Raw genomic sequence first — 12,703 nt, 5'->3', positions numbered from 1 at the left:
CAAACCTATTCACCCTAACGAAATTTCTCCAAGACAGTTATGCTACACGTAACCCACACGGGAGTTATTTTCACCTTTTGAAAGCCCCCACCTAGTGCCCACCCCCCAGAGCCTGTCCCAGGCAAGGCACTGGGCGGGGCTTCCGAGGCCTGTTGAGTGACGTTTGAGAGGCGTGGCTATGCAGGCTTCTGACTTCCGATTGGCGGGCGCTGGAGGCGGCCACACCCACCGCCGTCGGGAGTCTTCGCCGCGGGAGTGGAAGGCTCTAGAGCCCTTGAACGTGGCCACCTAGACAACCGCGAGCTGGTGTAGCAGCCCCAGCAGCGACAGCTGCAACGCATCTTATCTCTGGGAGGCTTGTTCTAGAAGCTCCCAGCGCCCAGCTGGACTCTTGCCATTCTGCTGGGAGATAGGACAGAGGAGGGAACGCACACTGCGGCCGAACTGCACCCTGCAGCAGACTGTGTGATCAAGCCTGGGGTGCTCAGCAAAGAACGGTTATTTCAGGCTCTGACCTCAGCGAGGAAAGTCCCAGAAACGCAGCCCTCCCTTCCCCCCTCACTCTCGTGGACACGCTTCGCCTCCTCCCCCCACCCCAATCTCAGGCCCAAAAAAAACTGTGGGAGGAGGCTTGTGCTGACCTAGTTTCCAGCCCTAGCTCTATATGACCCTGAACTGGAGTCGTGCTTTCTGGACCTCAGTCTGCTCATCTGCAAAATGAAGAGGTATCTGCAATAAATGATAGGATATAAAGTGTCCAGCACTGGACAGGTACATACTAGGGCCTCGGTGGGTGAATATTAGCTTCTCCCTGACCTGGATCCTACTGCTGCTTGCTCTGTGGCCTGAAACAGTTTTTTTTTTTTCTTTGCCTCCAGGATTATTGCCGGGGCTCGGTGACTGCACCTCGAATCCACTGCTCCTGGAGACCATTTTTTCCCCTTTGTTGCCCTTGTTGTTTTATCAATGTTGTGGTTATTATTATTGTTGTTGTTGCTGTCGTTGGATAGGACAGAGAAAATGGAGAGAGGAGGGGAAGACAGAGAGGGGGAGAGAAAGACACCTGCAGACCTGCTTCACCGCCTGTGAAGCAAGTCCCCTGCAGGTGGGGAGCTGGGGGCTCGAACCAGGATCCTTACACCAGTCCTTGGGCTTTGCGCCACATGCCCTTAACCCTCTGTGCTACTGCGGACACCTCTGAAACAGTTTTATCTGGCCTTTGGGGAGGGTGTCTCACTTCCCACCCTAGGAAGCAATGGTTCTAGTCCCAGGTCCTGGTAGCTAAAATTTATTATTAGGTGGTAAAAAAAAAAACAAAAAAAAAACACCTCACTGTTTTCAGAGCACTGCTTTGCCATATGTGCAACCCAGTTTCGAGCCCAGCTACCACTGCACTGAAAGAAGCTTTAGTGCTGTGGTCTCTCACTCTTTGCTTCTCTGTCTATAATTCAATAAATAAAAGAAAAAAAAGATCTTAGATGAGTGATGAGCCTGAAGCTACACCCTGCCTCCTGGAACACCATGCTTTCTCCGTTCCTGAATCCTCATTCTCTTTCTTCCTGCCTCTGTACCCATATTCCACCTTCCCACCCCTTTGGAGCCTTCTGTATCACTTCTTGAGCTTCTTCATCCATTCTGAAAGCAGTATAACAAGAATCCCTAATTCTGTAGGGGTATTAGGGCCTGCAGGGAGACCCTAACACTCCTGAAGGGGTACCCCAAACAATACTCCACCAGTCCATTAGAAGGCCTTCAATTCCCACCCATCCCCATACAATACTCTGAAATGAGGTTCAGAGTGAGAAGTCGTTTGTGTGAGGTGTTTGCTTGATGCAGCAGTGCCAGTGCCTGCCCACCTGTCAAGCTAGGCTCACTTAGGGCCTAGGCACCCCCAGATGGCCTGAACACACTTGTATACCTAGGGCTCGAAACATCATCACAGCTCAAGTTTGCTTCACCTAGGAACCACTGACCAGCCTTTGATGGGGCTGGGATACTAGCAACCTAACCTGTGGGGGAGGGGGGGGCGAGGCCAGGAAGGAAGCGCTTTTAGATGGTGCTGGACTCCTAGTGCCTTCTTCAGTCCTCGAGCCTGGCCTATAATGCAGTAGGCACTGCTCCCAGTTGCCAGAGGCACAAACTGAACCTTCTGGGTTGGATGTTCTTCACTTAAGGTCACACAGTGAAATAGCAGCAAAGCCAGGTCCATCTTCAAATCACAACCTCTTTCCTCTGTCCCTCTACCTTGGTGCTTCTTGTCTACCTACGCCTCTCCATGGTCATTCCAGTCACAGAATCATGGGGGCCTGAAGGTTCCCATGGCTCCTATTTCCATCACCATATTCCCCACAATGGGACCTCACAGCTGTGCCTGGGCAGCAGCTAAGGGCTGGCTGGACACCAGGAGTCATTCCTCCTTTTTGCTCTTGGCTACACTTCTCAAAAGTGCAGATGGACTCAGACCCAAATTAGGCCAAGAGCTGCCCACTGGACATAAAGCCCCCACAAGCAGGCTATTGCTGTGTGACCTTGGGTAGGTACATTTCCTGCTTAGGACCTCAATTCATCATCTCTAAAGGGGGTAAATTATCCCTTCCCCAGGCTTCAGTGTGCCAGAATTCAGAAAAGCTACTCTTCTTTCTCCCAGACCAATCAGCTTACCCCTCAACAATCTCACCTTAAAAAATAGGGTCCTCTAGGCATGAGCAGTGGTGCACCTCTGTTGGGTCTACATATTACAATGTACAAGGACCCAGGTGTGAGCCCCCACTCCCCACGGGCAGGGGAAAAGCTTTGTGAGCTATGAAGCAGTGCTATAGGTGTCTCTTTATCCCTCCCTTCCCCTGGATTTCTTTCTGTCTCTGTCCAGTAAATAAACACAAACAAAAAGAAAAAAAAAGAAAGAAAAGGAAAAAAAAAAGGGTTTTCCTTCTAGCATCACCCAAGTTGGCAAAGTTCCAACACAAACTGCGTATGGTCTGGTCTTTGATGGGGGTCACTGATCCTGAGTTGAGTGGGCACTGAGCTGGGGAGAGGGCAGCTTCCCCTGTGTCAGCCTCTCTCAGCTTCTGTTTCTGCTGGGGACTCAGCTCCCTCTTCATATCCATTTCCACTACTGCCTGTGGCCTTTGCAGAGCCATTCCCAGGGGAAGCTGCCTCTCTTACCTCCTACTGTTTATCCTCCTTCCCTTCCTCAAGTGTACTCTGTGCCTACTCTGTGCATATATTACAGAATAGAGCTCTGCGCCTGTCCTTGCAAAGCTCATGCAGTTCAGTGGGGGAGACAGGCACAGAGAGCAAGTTACAGTTCATTCACCCGTCCCAAATCCTATTGCTCTTCCTGCTGCTGCCATCACTGGTACAGTCTGCTCTCCACACTGCAGCCTGAGCCATCCTGTGACAAGGGAGGTCAGAGCATGTCACTCTTCTACTCAGCCCCCTCCCATGGCTCCTCGCCTCAAAGGAAAAGCCGGTGTCCTTGCTATGACCTGTGAGGCCTGCTTGATCTACCTCATTGCCTCCCACTCTCCCTTCTGAACACTCCATTCCAGCTGCATTGGCTGCTTTGCTGTTTTTCAACATGCCAAGCATGCTCCTGCCTCAGGCCTTTGCTTTTACCCTTGATTCTGCTAGGAATGTTCTCCTCCTGGTGTCCCTGTGACCTCCTTTGCTTCCCTCAGGTATCTCTACTCCATCTAGGGGCTTGCCTTGGCTACCCATCTAAACAACACTTCCTGCTAACCAGCTGTCCTCTTACCTGCCTTTTCCCCCCCCTCCTCTGTGCTATATACCCCTCATCTATACTCTATAGTATATAGTTTACTGTTTGTTTTCCTATAAGGATGCAAACCCTGGAGGTCAGGCCAGTAGTGCAGTGGGTTAAGCGCACATGGTGCAAAGCACAAGGACCAGTATAAAGATCCCAGTTCAATCCCCCTGCTCCCCACCTGCAGGGGGTTGCTTCACAAGGGGTGAAGCAGGTCTGCAGGTGTCTATTTTTCTCTTCCCCTCCCTGTCTTCCCCTCCTCTCTCAATTTATCTTTGTCCTATCCAACAACAACAACAATAATGACAACAACAAGGGCAACAAAATGGGAAAAAATGGTCTCCAGGAGCAGTGGATTCATAGTGCAGGCACCAATCCATAGCAATAATACTGGAGGCAAAAAAGAAAAAAGAAAATGCAAACCCTTCTGAGGCTCCCCATCCTCCAGGAAAAGAGAGAGAGAGAGATATAAGAGAATAGGGGCTGGGTGGTGGCACACCTGGTTGAGCACACGTATTACAATGCACAAGGACCTGGGTTTGAGCCCCCTGCCCCCACCTGCAGGTGGAAAGCTTTGCGAGTGGTGAAGCAGTGCTGCAGGTGTCTCTCTGTCTCTCTTCCTCTCTATCACCCTCTTGATTTCTGGCTGTCTCTATTCAATAAATGAAGAAAATTAAAAAATGGGAGTCAGGTGGTAGCACCGCACGTGGCGCAGAGCACAAGGACCGGCATAAGGATCCCAGTTCAGGATCCCTGGCTCCCCACCTGCAGGGGAGTCGCTTCACAGGCAGTGAAGCAGGTCTGCAGGTGTCTATCTTTGTTTGCCTCTCTCTGTCTTCCCCTCCTCTCTCCATTTCCCTCTGTCCTATCCAACAACGACTACATCAATAGCAACAACAATAACTACAACAGCAACAAAAAACAAGGGCAACAAAAGGAAAAATAAATAAATAATTAAAAAAAAGAAAATTTAAAAGAATATACCTGGGACCTATGAAAAAAAGAAAAGACTAGTAACTAAGGAAGTGACTCAGTGGGTAGAGCACAGGACTTGCATACACGAGGCCCTAGGTTCAATCCCAGGCACTGAATATGATTAATATGACAGACCAGTAAATTCCCTGGTCTCTCTCTAATAAAAAAAAATGTGTGTGTGTCTGTTTCTCTGTGTGTCTCTGTGTGTGTGTGAGGGAGAGAGCACACTCTGGCTTATGGTGGTGCTAGGGACTGAGCATGGGCTCTCTGGGGCTGCAGGCAAGAAATTATACTGTGCTATCTCCTTGGAACAACAACAATAGTGTGTGTGTGTGTGTGTGTGTGTGTGTGTGTGTGTCTGTATGTGTGTGTTAAGGAAAAGAAGACAGTGGCTACTTGACAGATTATCTAGTAGAGAAATGTACATGTTATCATGCTTTAGGACCCAGGTTTAAGGCCCTGGTCCTCACCTGCAGTGGGGTAGCTTCACAAGCAGCAAGGTAGTACTGTAACTGTCTCTCCTCTCTGTTTCTCTCCCTCTCTCTACCTCTCTCTGTCTCTAATCTGCTCTCTAGAGATTAGGGGGGAAAAATGGTATCTGGAAGGGGTGACGTTGTGCAAGCACTGACCCCCAGCTATAACCCTGGTACCACAGAAAAATAAAAAAATAGAAAGAAAGAACAAGAAAAGAAAAAGGAAAGGGCAGTACTAAACTACTAGTAGATAATAATAATTATAATGAAAGTCTCAATAAGTAAAGAAACTATTTGGATTCAAGAAGAGATAAGCTGACTAAAGGACTAGAATAGAAAGTTCAGAAACAAACCCAATTGTCTTTGAGAAATGAATGTTTAATAAAGTGAAGAATTTAAATTCTTAAACTGTCCCATCAGAGATACTTAGGTAACCAACTGGGTAGCCAGCATGGAAAAAAGTAGATCTGTACCACCAAAGAAAGCTCTGAAGAGGTCAAAGATTTTAATGTTTTCAAAATCAACATACAGATGTGAGGGCGATCTGGCTGTGACATCTTACTGATCAGCAGGGTTGATCAGGCTGATCTGGCTGGCCAGGCGGGTGTCCCTTTCCTCCCTCACCACTCCATGTGCGTCCCTCCTGAAGCTGTGTGCTCGGTCGAAGAGGACGGCCTTCCCTGAATAGAGACGGACCGGTCTTCGGTCGAGGTTATACAAGTAGCTGTGCTCCCAGGCTAGAACCTCCAAACAAGCTGTCAGAATCAAAATACAACCATAAAAGCACTAGAGGAAAACATGGACAAACCCATAACCTCATAGTGGGAAAAGTCAAACCATGACTCAAAAGTTTAGAGTAATTTTAAAGAATTGATGAAGTGAAACAGCCTCTCTCTCTCTCTCTGTCTGTCTGTCTCTCTCCCCCTCTCATGGGAAAACACCATACTATAAGATTTGCCTGAGAAAACAGCCAGGATATAGTAGTTCACTTGGTAGGCTGCATACTTTACCAGGTGCAGAACTATGAATTCAAGACTCAGTACCATGTGGAAACATCACAACATGAGTGGAGTAATACTGTGGTGTCTTTCTTTTCATATGAAATAAAAATAATGTCCACTTGGAATCTGTGAATGCAATCTTATTTGGAAACTGGGTCATGACAGATATAATCAAATTAAGATGTAGTCACACCAGAGTACAGTTGGCCCTAAATTTGATTATGACTGATATCCTTATAAGAAGAAAATTTGGATACAGAGACAGACAAACATCAGAAAATGCCACATAAAGATAGGAGCTGAGACTAGAGTAATGGATCTATCAAAAAAAGTAAGGGCAAAGAATGTTAGCAAACACCCAGAGCCAAGAGCGAGCCTGGAACAAATCTTCCCCAATGCCTTCAAGGAGGAATGAATTCTGAGGACACCTAAAATTTAGATTTCTAGTCTCTAGGACTGAATGAACTCTCCCCTTCCCTTCCCTTCCCTTCCCTTCCCTTCCCTTCCCTTCCCTTCCCTTCCCTTCCCTTCCCTTCCCTCCCCTCCCCTTCCCTTCCCTTCCCTTCCCTTCCCCTCTCTCTTTTATAAAGGTATTTATTTATTTATTTTGATAGAGACAGAGAAATTGAGAGTGGAGGGTGAGATAGAGACTGAGAGAGACAGAAAGATACCTGCAGCCCTGCTTCACCACTCCTGAAGTTTCTCCCCAGCAGGTGGAGGCCCAGGGCTTGAACCTATGTCCTTGTGCACTGTGATGTGTGCACTTAACCAGGTGCGCCACCACCTAGCTGCTTCCCTCCCTTCCTCTCTTCTTTCCCTGCTCTTCCCTTCCCTCCCCTTCTCTCTCCTTCCCTTTCCCTTCCGTCCCCTCCCCTCCCCTTCCCTTCCCCTTCCCTTCCGTCCCCTCCCCTCCCCTTCCCTTCCCCTTCCCTTCCGTCCCCTCCCCTCCCCTTCCCTTCCCCTTCCCTTCCGTCCCCTCCCCTTCCCTCCCCTTCCCTTTCCCTTCCCTTCCGTCCCCTCCTCTCCCCTTCCCTTCCCCTTCCCTTCTGTCCCCTCCCCTTCCCTCCCCCCTCCCCTCCCCCTCCCTCCCCTTCCCTCCCCTCCCCTTCCCTTCCTTTTCCTTCTCCTTTCCTTCCTCCCCTCTTTTTTTTTTTTGGATATGTATTTATTAATGAGAAAGAAAGAGAGAGAACCAGAGCATAACTCTGGCACATTCAATGCCAGGGGTTAAGATCAGGATTCCATGTTTGTGAGTCTAACACTACCCACTGTGTCACCTCCCAGTACATTCAAATAAATTTGTTTGAAACTATCTGGCTTGTGGTAATTTGTTTTGGCAGTCTTAAGAAACTAATAGAATTACATAGAAACTGTGCCATCTTGGGCAAGTTACTCAGCCTTTCTGTGTCCTAGTTTCCTTGTCCATAGAAATGAGAATAATGTTCTTGGGGACAGGGTGGTGGCACACCTGGTTGAGCACACATGTTATAATGTACAAGGACTTGGGTTCAAGCCCCCAGTCCCCACCTGCAGGGGGGAAGGCTTCATGAGTGGTGAAGCAGTGTTGTAAGTGTCTGTATCTCTCTTTCTCTATCACCCTCTTCCCTTTCAATTTCTGGTTGTCTCTATCCAATAAATAAATAAATAAAGACAATAAAAATTAAAAAAAAAAGAATAATTGTTCTTACTTCCCAAGTTTGGGTTATAAGGATTAAATGAATTAATCCTTTAAAGGGTTTAAAATGCTTTAGGTCTGACACATCGCAAGTGCTATATAAATGTTAACTAAATATATGGTTGTATTTACATAATGAAATCTTGGAAGGACAACCAAGAAACTAATATGTGTGGTTGGTAGAAGGGAGGGAGCAGGGAGATGAGGGACAGATGGGAGCAAGACTTTGCAGAGCCTTTGCATTTTTGCAGGCTTCATATGTATATATATATTTTTTTTCTTTTGAACCATATGGATACACTATCCATTTAAAAATTAATTTAAATATTATTTTAAAAACACCAACAGTATTACTCTTCTGCTCAGTGGCTTTCAGTCACAAGGAGTAAAATTCACATGGCTTGGCTGTGACTGACAAATGCCACCTGAGTGTGAATGCTTCCTCCCCCACTGGTGGTTCATCTCCGGCTAAGTCACTCTCTTTGGGCCTCTAAGCAGCCTTGCTGTCCCGAGAGCCTGCCAGACACCCTCCCACTGCAGGGCCTGTGCACTGACTGTTCCTTTGCTTTATTCAGGCAGGTCTTTGCTAAATGTCACCTCTGCAGAGAGCCCTTCTTGCACCTAAAAAAAATTTCAAAGGTTAAAAAAAAATGTTGCTCTGATTCCCCATTGCCACCACACTCCATCTCCTTCTATGCTTTACTCCTCTTTGAGCATGTGTCACCGTTGACATAGCTACTGATGGTCTCCTCCTACTTCCAAGTGGAGAGAAACCATATCTGTCTTGCTCACAGGAACCACCACAATCTCTTATACAGAGTTTGGCCCAGCAAGCAAATATTTATTGAATGAATGAGATATACAAGATGAGATGAGATGAAATGTCACATGTAAAGTGTTTAGCATGTGTCTAGCACACAGAGAGAATTCCCTTGCCTTTTTTCCCTTTCTGTGACTATCTGCACACTCTCTATTTTTCCTTTTTTTTTAAATTTGATAGCACAAAGAGAAATTGAGAGGGGAAAGGGGAGATAGAAAGAAAGACACCTGAGGCACTGCTTCAGCTGCTCATGAAACTTCCCTCCTGTAGATGGGAACCAGGGCTTGAATCTAGGTCCTTGTACAGGGTAATCCATGCAATCAATCCATGCACCACCAGGCACCACCCCACTTTTTTTTAGATTTATTTACTTACTTGTGAAAGAAGAGGGAGGAGGGTGGGATGAGGGAAAGATGGAGGGAGGGAATGAGACAGAGAGAGAGTGAGAGTACACTGGTGCACTGCTCAACTCTGGCATAAAGTGGTGCCACGGATTGAACCTGCAGACACTGGGGTCTCAGGCATGCACATTGCTGTTCTACCAGGCTGAGCTATCTCCCAGGCCCTCCTAGAAACACCACCCATGTGACAGTATTTCAGGGATACCTTTTCCTCCCAAATGTCCCTTTGACTGACCAACTGGCCTTTATATTTGGCTGTTGACCTGGAGATGTACTGCGTCTCCTGTGGCAAACAATGGCTCCCCTGTGCAGAAACTGTGGGAACTACTGTTGCCTGGCTCTGGCTCCCTCCTTTCCCAGGACTCAGCCTGTGGAGCAATGGGGTGGGGGGCAGGAACCACTGTGTCACTTTCTGATTCTGGTATGAAAATCCAGCCTGGTTGCCCTTCTGCCAGTGCGTTCCTTCTGCAGTCTAACTAACAGCAGTCTCCATACAGCGAGTTGCTTCTTAGCTCTCTGGAGCCCCTGAGTGCAGCTGAGCAGACCTTTTCCCTGTCATTTTTGTCGGTTGTCAGGGACTTGGGGGTGGGCCCTCACCATGGAGTCTTTAGTCAGTCACACTCACCAGCTGCTTTATTTCTCCTTTATTCGACTCTGAGAATCTCCAGGATTGTGACCCGTCAGGTAGTAGGGGGTCAGGTACAAGGTATGGTGAACACAGCAGTGACAATTAATGAACCTGGATGAGGGGAGAGAGGAAAACCTGTGACCTTAACCATCTTGCTTTGACTTTCTCTGGCCATCCATTCACTCTGCCAGTGCAGAATAGATATCAGGAAGTCCTACTATGTGTCAAATGTCCAACTTTTATCTTCTCTAAAGCTTCCTTTCCCTGTCTATAAAAGAAAGATACGGGAGTCGGGCGGTAGCACTGCGGTTAAGCACAGGCGGCGCAAAGCACAAGGGCCAGCTCAAGGATAATGGTTCGAGCCCCCGGCTCCCCACCTGCAGGGGAGTTGCTTCACAGGCAGTGAAGCAGGTCTGCAGGTGTCTATCTTTCTTTCCCCCACTTTGTCTTCCCCTTCTCTCTCCATTTCTCTCTGTCCCATCTAACAACATCATCAACAACAATAATAACTACAACAACAATAAAAATACAAGGGCAACAAAAGGGAAAAAATTAAATAAATAAATAAATAAATAAATAAAATAAAGAAAAGAAAGATACTAGACTCTGTCATATGGTCAGTGTGAAGATTAAAAGTGCTAATGCATGTAATACCCTTAACACTATACTTTGCTCATTGTACATATTCCAAAGTGTCCATTATTGTTGTTGTTGTTGTTATCATCATCATCATCAGGGCTTCACTGCTCCAAGCTGACTTTTTCAGATAAAAAAAAAAACAGACAGAGAGATGAAGAGAAAGTCACCACAGGACCAAAGCTTCCCTCAGTGCGTTGGAGGCCATTCTCATGCCCATGACAAAGCAAGTGCACTATCCAAGTGAGCTATCTTGCTGGCCCTTATTTTTTAATTTAATTACTGAGAGATGCCTACTGTGAGTTGGTCTCTCCAAGGTCCATTGGGAAAGGCAGATATAGAAACATTAATAAAGTGCAAGCAATGGGTTCTTGGGGCAAGATAGGGCAGAAAACCCCTCTGTGGCATTCTCTTGGATGACCTTGGGAAAATATATACTCACTCTAGTCCTATCAGGAAGAAGACAGGAGTTAGGGTGAGGACTAAAACATAAAAGGGTGGAGGGAAGAGGAAGGACTTGAGGTTGAGACTGCAGGGCCTGCTGACAATCTGACTCTTTCCAGACCCGACCAGTATAACCTTGGGGAAACCCTTTTTCCTTTGACTCTGTCTTCTTTTGAACAGGGGATCAAAAGATTAAGTAGAAGGAGTTGGGTGTAGTGCAGTGGGTTAAGTGCAGGTGGCATGAAGCACAAGGACTGGAATAAGGATCTCGGTTCGAGTCCCCCGCTCCCCACTTGCAGGAGAGTCGCTTCACAGGTGGTGAAGCAGGTCTGCAGGTGTCTATCTTTCACTCCCCCTTTCTGTCTTCCCTTCCTCTCTCCATTCTCTCTGTCCTATCTAACAACAACATCAATAACAACAACAATAAAAAAACAACAAGGGCCACAAAAGGGAAAACAAGTAAATAAATATGGAAAAAAGAGATTAAGTAGCAAGGCGGTTGTGGTCCAGGAGGTGGCATAGTGGCATAGTGGCATAGTGGATGTGGTGTTAGGTTCTAAAGTGTGACTTCCTAAGTTCAGTCCCCAGCATTACATGCTCCAGTGGTGCTCTAGTTTCTTCTGCTTCTTTTTCTAATAAATAAATCTTTAAGAAAAAAGGTAGCAAGGCTGGGTGGTGTAAAGTACACATGTTATCATGTGCAAGGATCAGGGTTCAATCCCCTGGTCCTCACCTTTGGAGGAATCTTTACCAGTGGTGGTACAGTGATGCAGGTGTCTCTTTCCCTCTCTCCCTCCCTCTCAGTTTCCCTCTGCTTCCCTTAACACACACACACACACACACACACACACACACACACACACACACACACACACACACAACTGGGAGCAGTGGATTTGTTATATAGGCACCAAGCCCCAGCTTGGTGGCAATAAAAAAGTAAATTTTTGTAAGAAAGTAGCATGGTGGTTGCTTATAAGGAGGCAGGAAGAGGACAGATGGCAAACTGGAGGTGCTGAGTCCTTATGTGGAGCAACACTAATGCTAGCCCACCTGAGACTGAGGAAGAATCTCTTCCCCAGCAAGAAGAAGATGGAGCAAGGAGGCAGGGAGCCCTCTTTGCAGTGTAGCTTGGCTTATGCTGGTGGCTGTGCCTATGGCTGTAAAGCTCCAAGAGCCTGAAGACCCCTTCCTACCATTTCCCACAAGGCTGGCTAAAGGTCCCACAGGACATGGCACTGCACCTTGGGCTGAAGAGCTGTGTTTCCAGTTTTCTGAAGGCATGACCCAATTGGCAAGACTCTGGCCCCTGACACTGAGAAACCACAGCATTGTGCCACCTCATTGCACAGGGTGTGAAGCTAGGGCGTGGGCATAGGAGGTGGGAGCACAGGGACGTATGTGCAGGGGTGGTTTGGTGTTCTGGCAGAGAGGGTGTTGGGAGCTCTGTCCTCTGCCCAGTGAGTTCCTGGGGCCATTCGCCCTGAAGGTGGTGGAACAGCAGTGGAAGTAGTTGGCTCATTCTAGCTGGTACTGTTCAAACTTGACAACTCGGTAGATAGCTAAACTACATGAGCAAACAGACATTGTGCTCTGGGGGCCCAAGGCTACCCAGAGTTGACGCAGGTTCTTCCTTCCACCACCTGCTAACACCCTTCGCAGCACTGAGAACATCCGGCCCCCAAGGACCTCAGATCTCACAGGTTACATGACGAGGCCTCTGAAGCAGAGCAGTCTCTCCCACCCCAACACAGAATCTCATATTCAGGAAATCATCAAGCCTTCTACCAAAGCAGGAGGGACCACAGCTGGACTGCAAAGATTTCTGGAGGCAGAGAAGGCTGTGTCCAGCAAAGCTCTTTGTCTAGAATGGGAGTCTCACTC

At 47.5% G+C, this 12,703-nt stretch overlaps 1 protein-coding gene across 1 annotated transcript in view; it reads right to left on the bottom strand.

Moving 5' to 3' along the window:
• STX12 (syntaxin 12) overlaps positions 1-10,946 on the bottom strand; it is a 190,939-nt gene extending 179,993 nt beyond the window's left edge. Inside the window, exon 1 of the mRNA XM_060205654.1 lies at positions 10,937-10,946. The gene's annotated coding sequence lies outside the window, so the exon portion shown is untranslated. The remainder of the gene's footprint in view (positions 1-10,936) is intronic.
• Positions 10,947-12,703: the final 1,757 nt, after the last annotated feature.

The sequence above is a fragment of the Erinaceus europaeus genome, chromosome 13, assembly GCF_950295315.1.
Source record: "Erinaceus europaeus chromosome 13, mEriEur2.1, whole genome shotgun sequence".
NCBI classification, from domain to species: domain Eukaryota; kingdom Metazoa; phylum Chordata; class Mammalia; order Eulipotyphla; family Erinaceidae; genus Erinaceus; species Erinaceus europaeus.
Note: the sequence above shows the minus strand (reverse complement) of the source record. Positions and strands in the feature narration are given on the sequence as shown.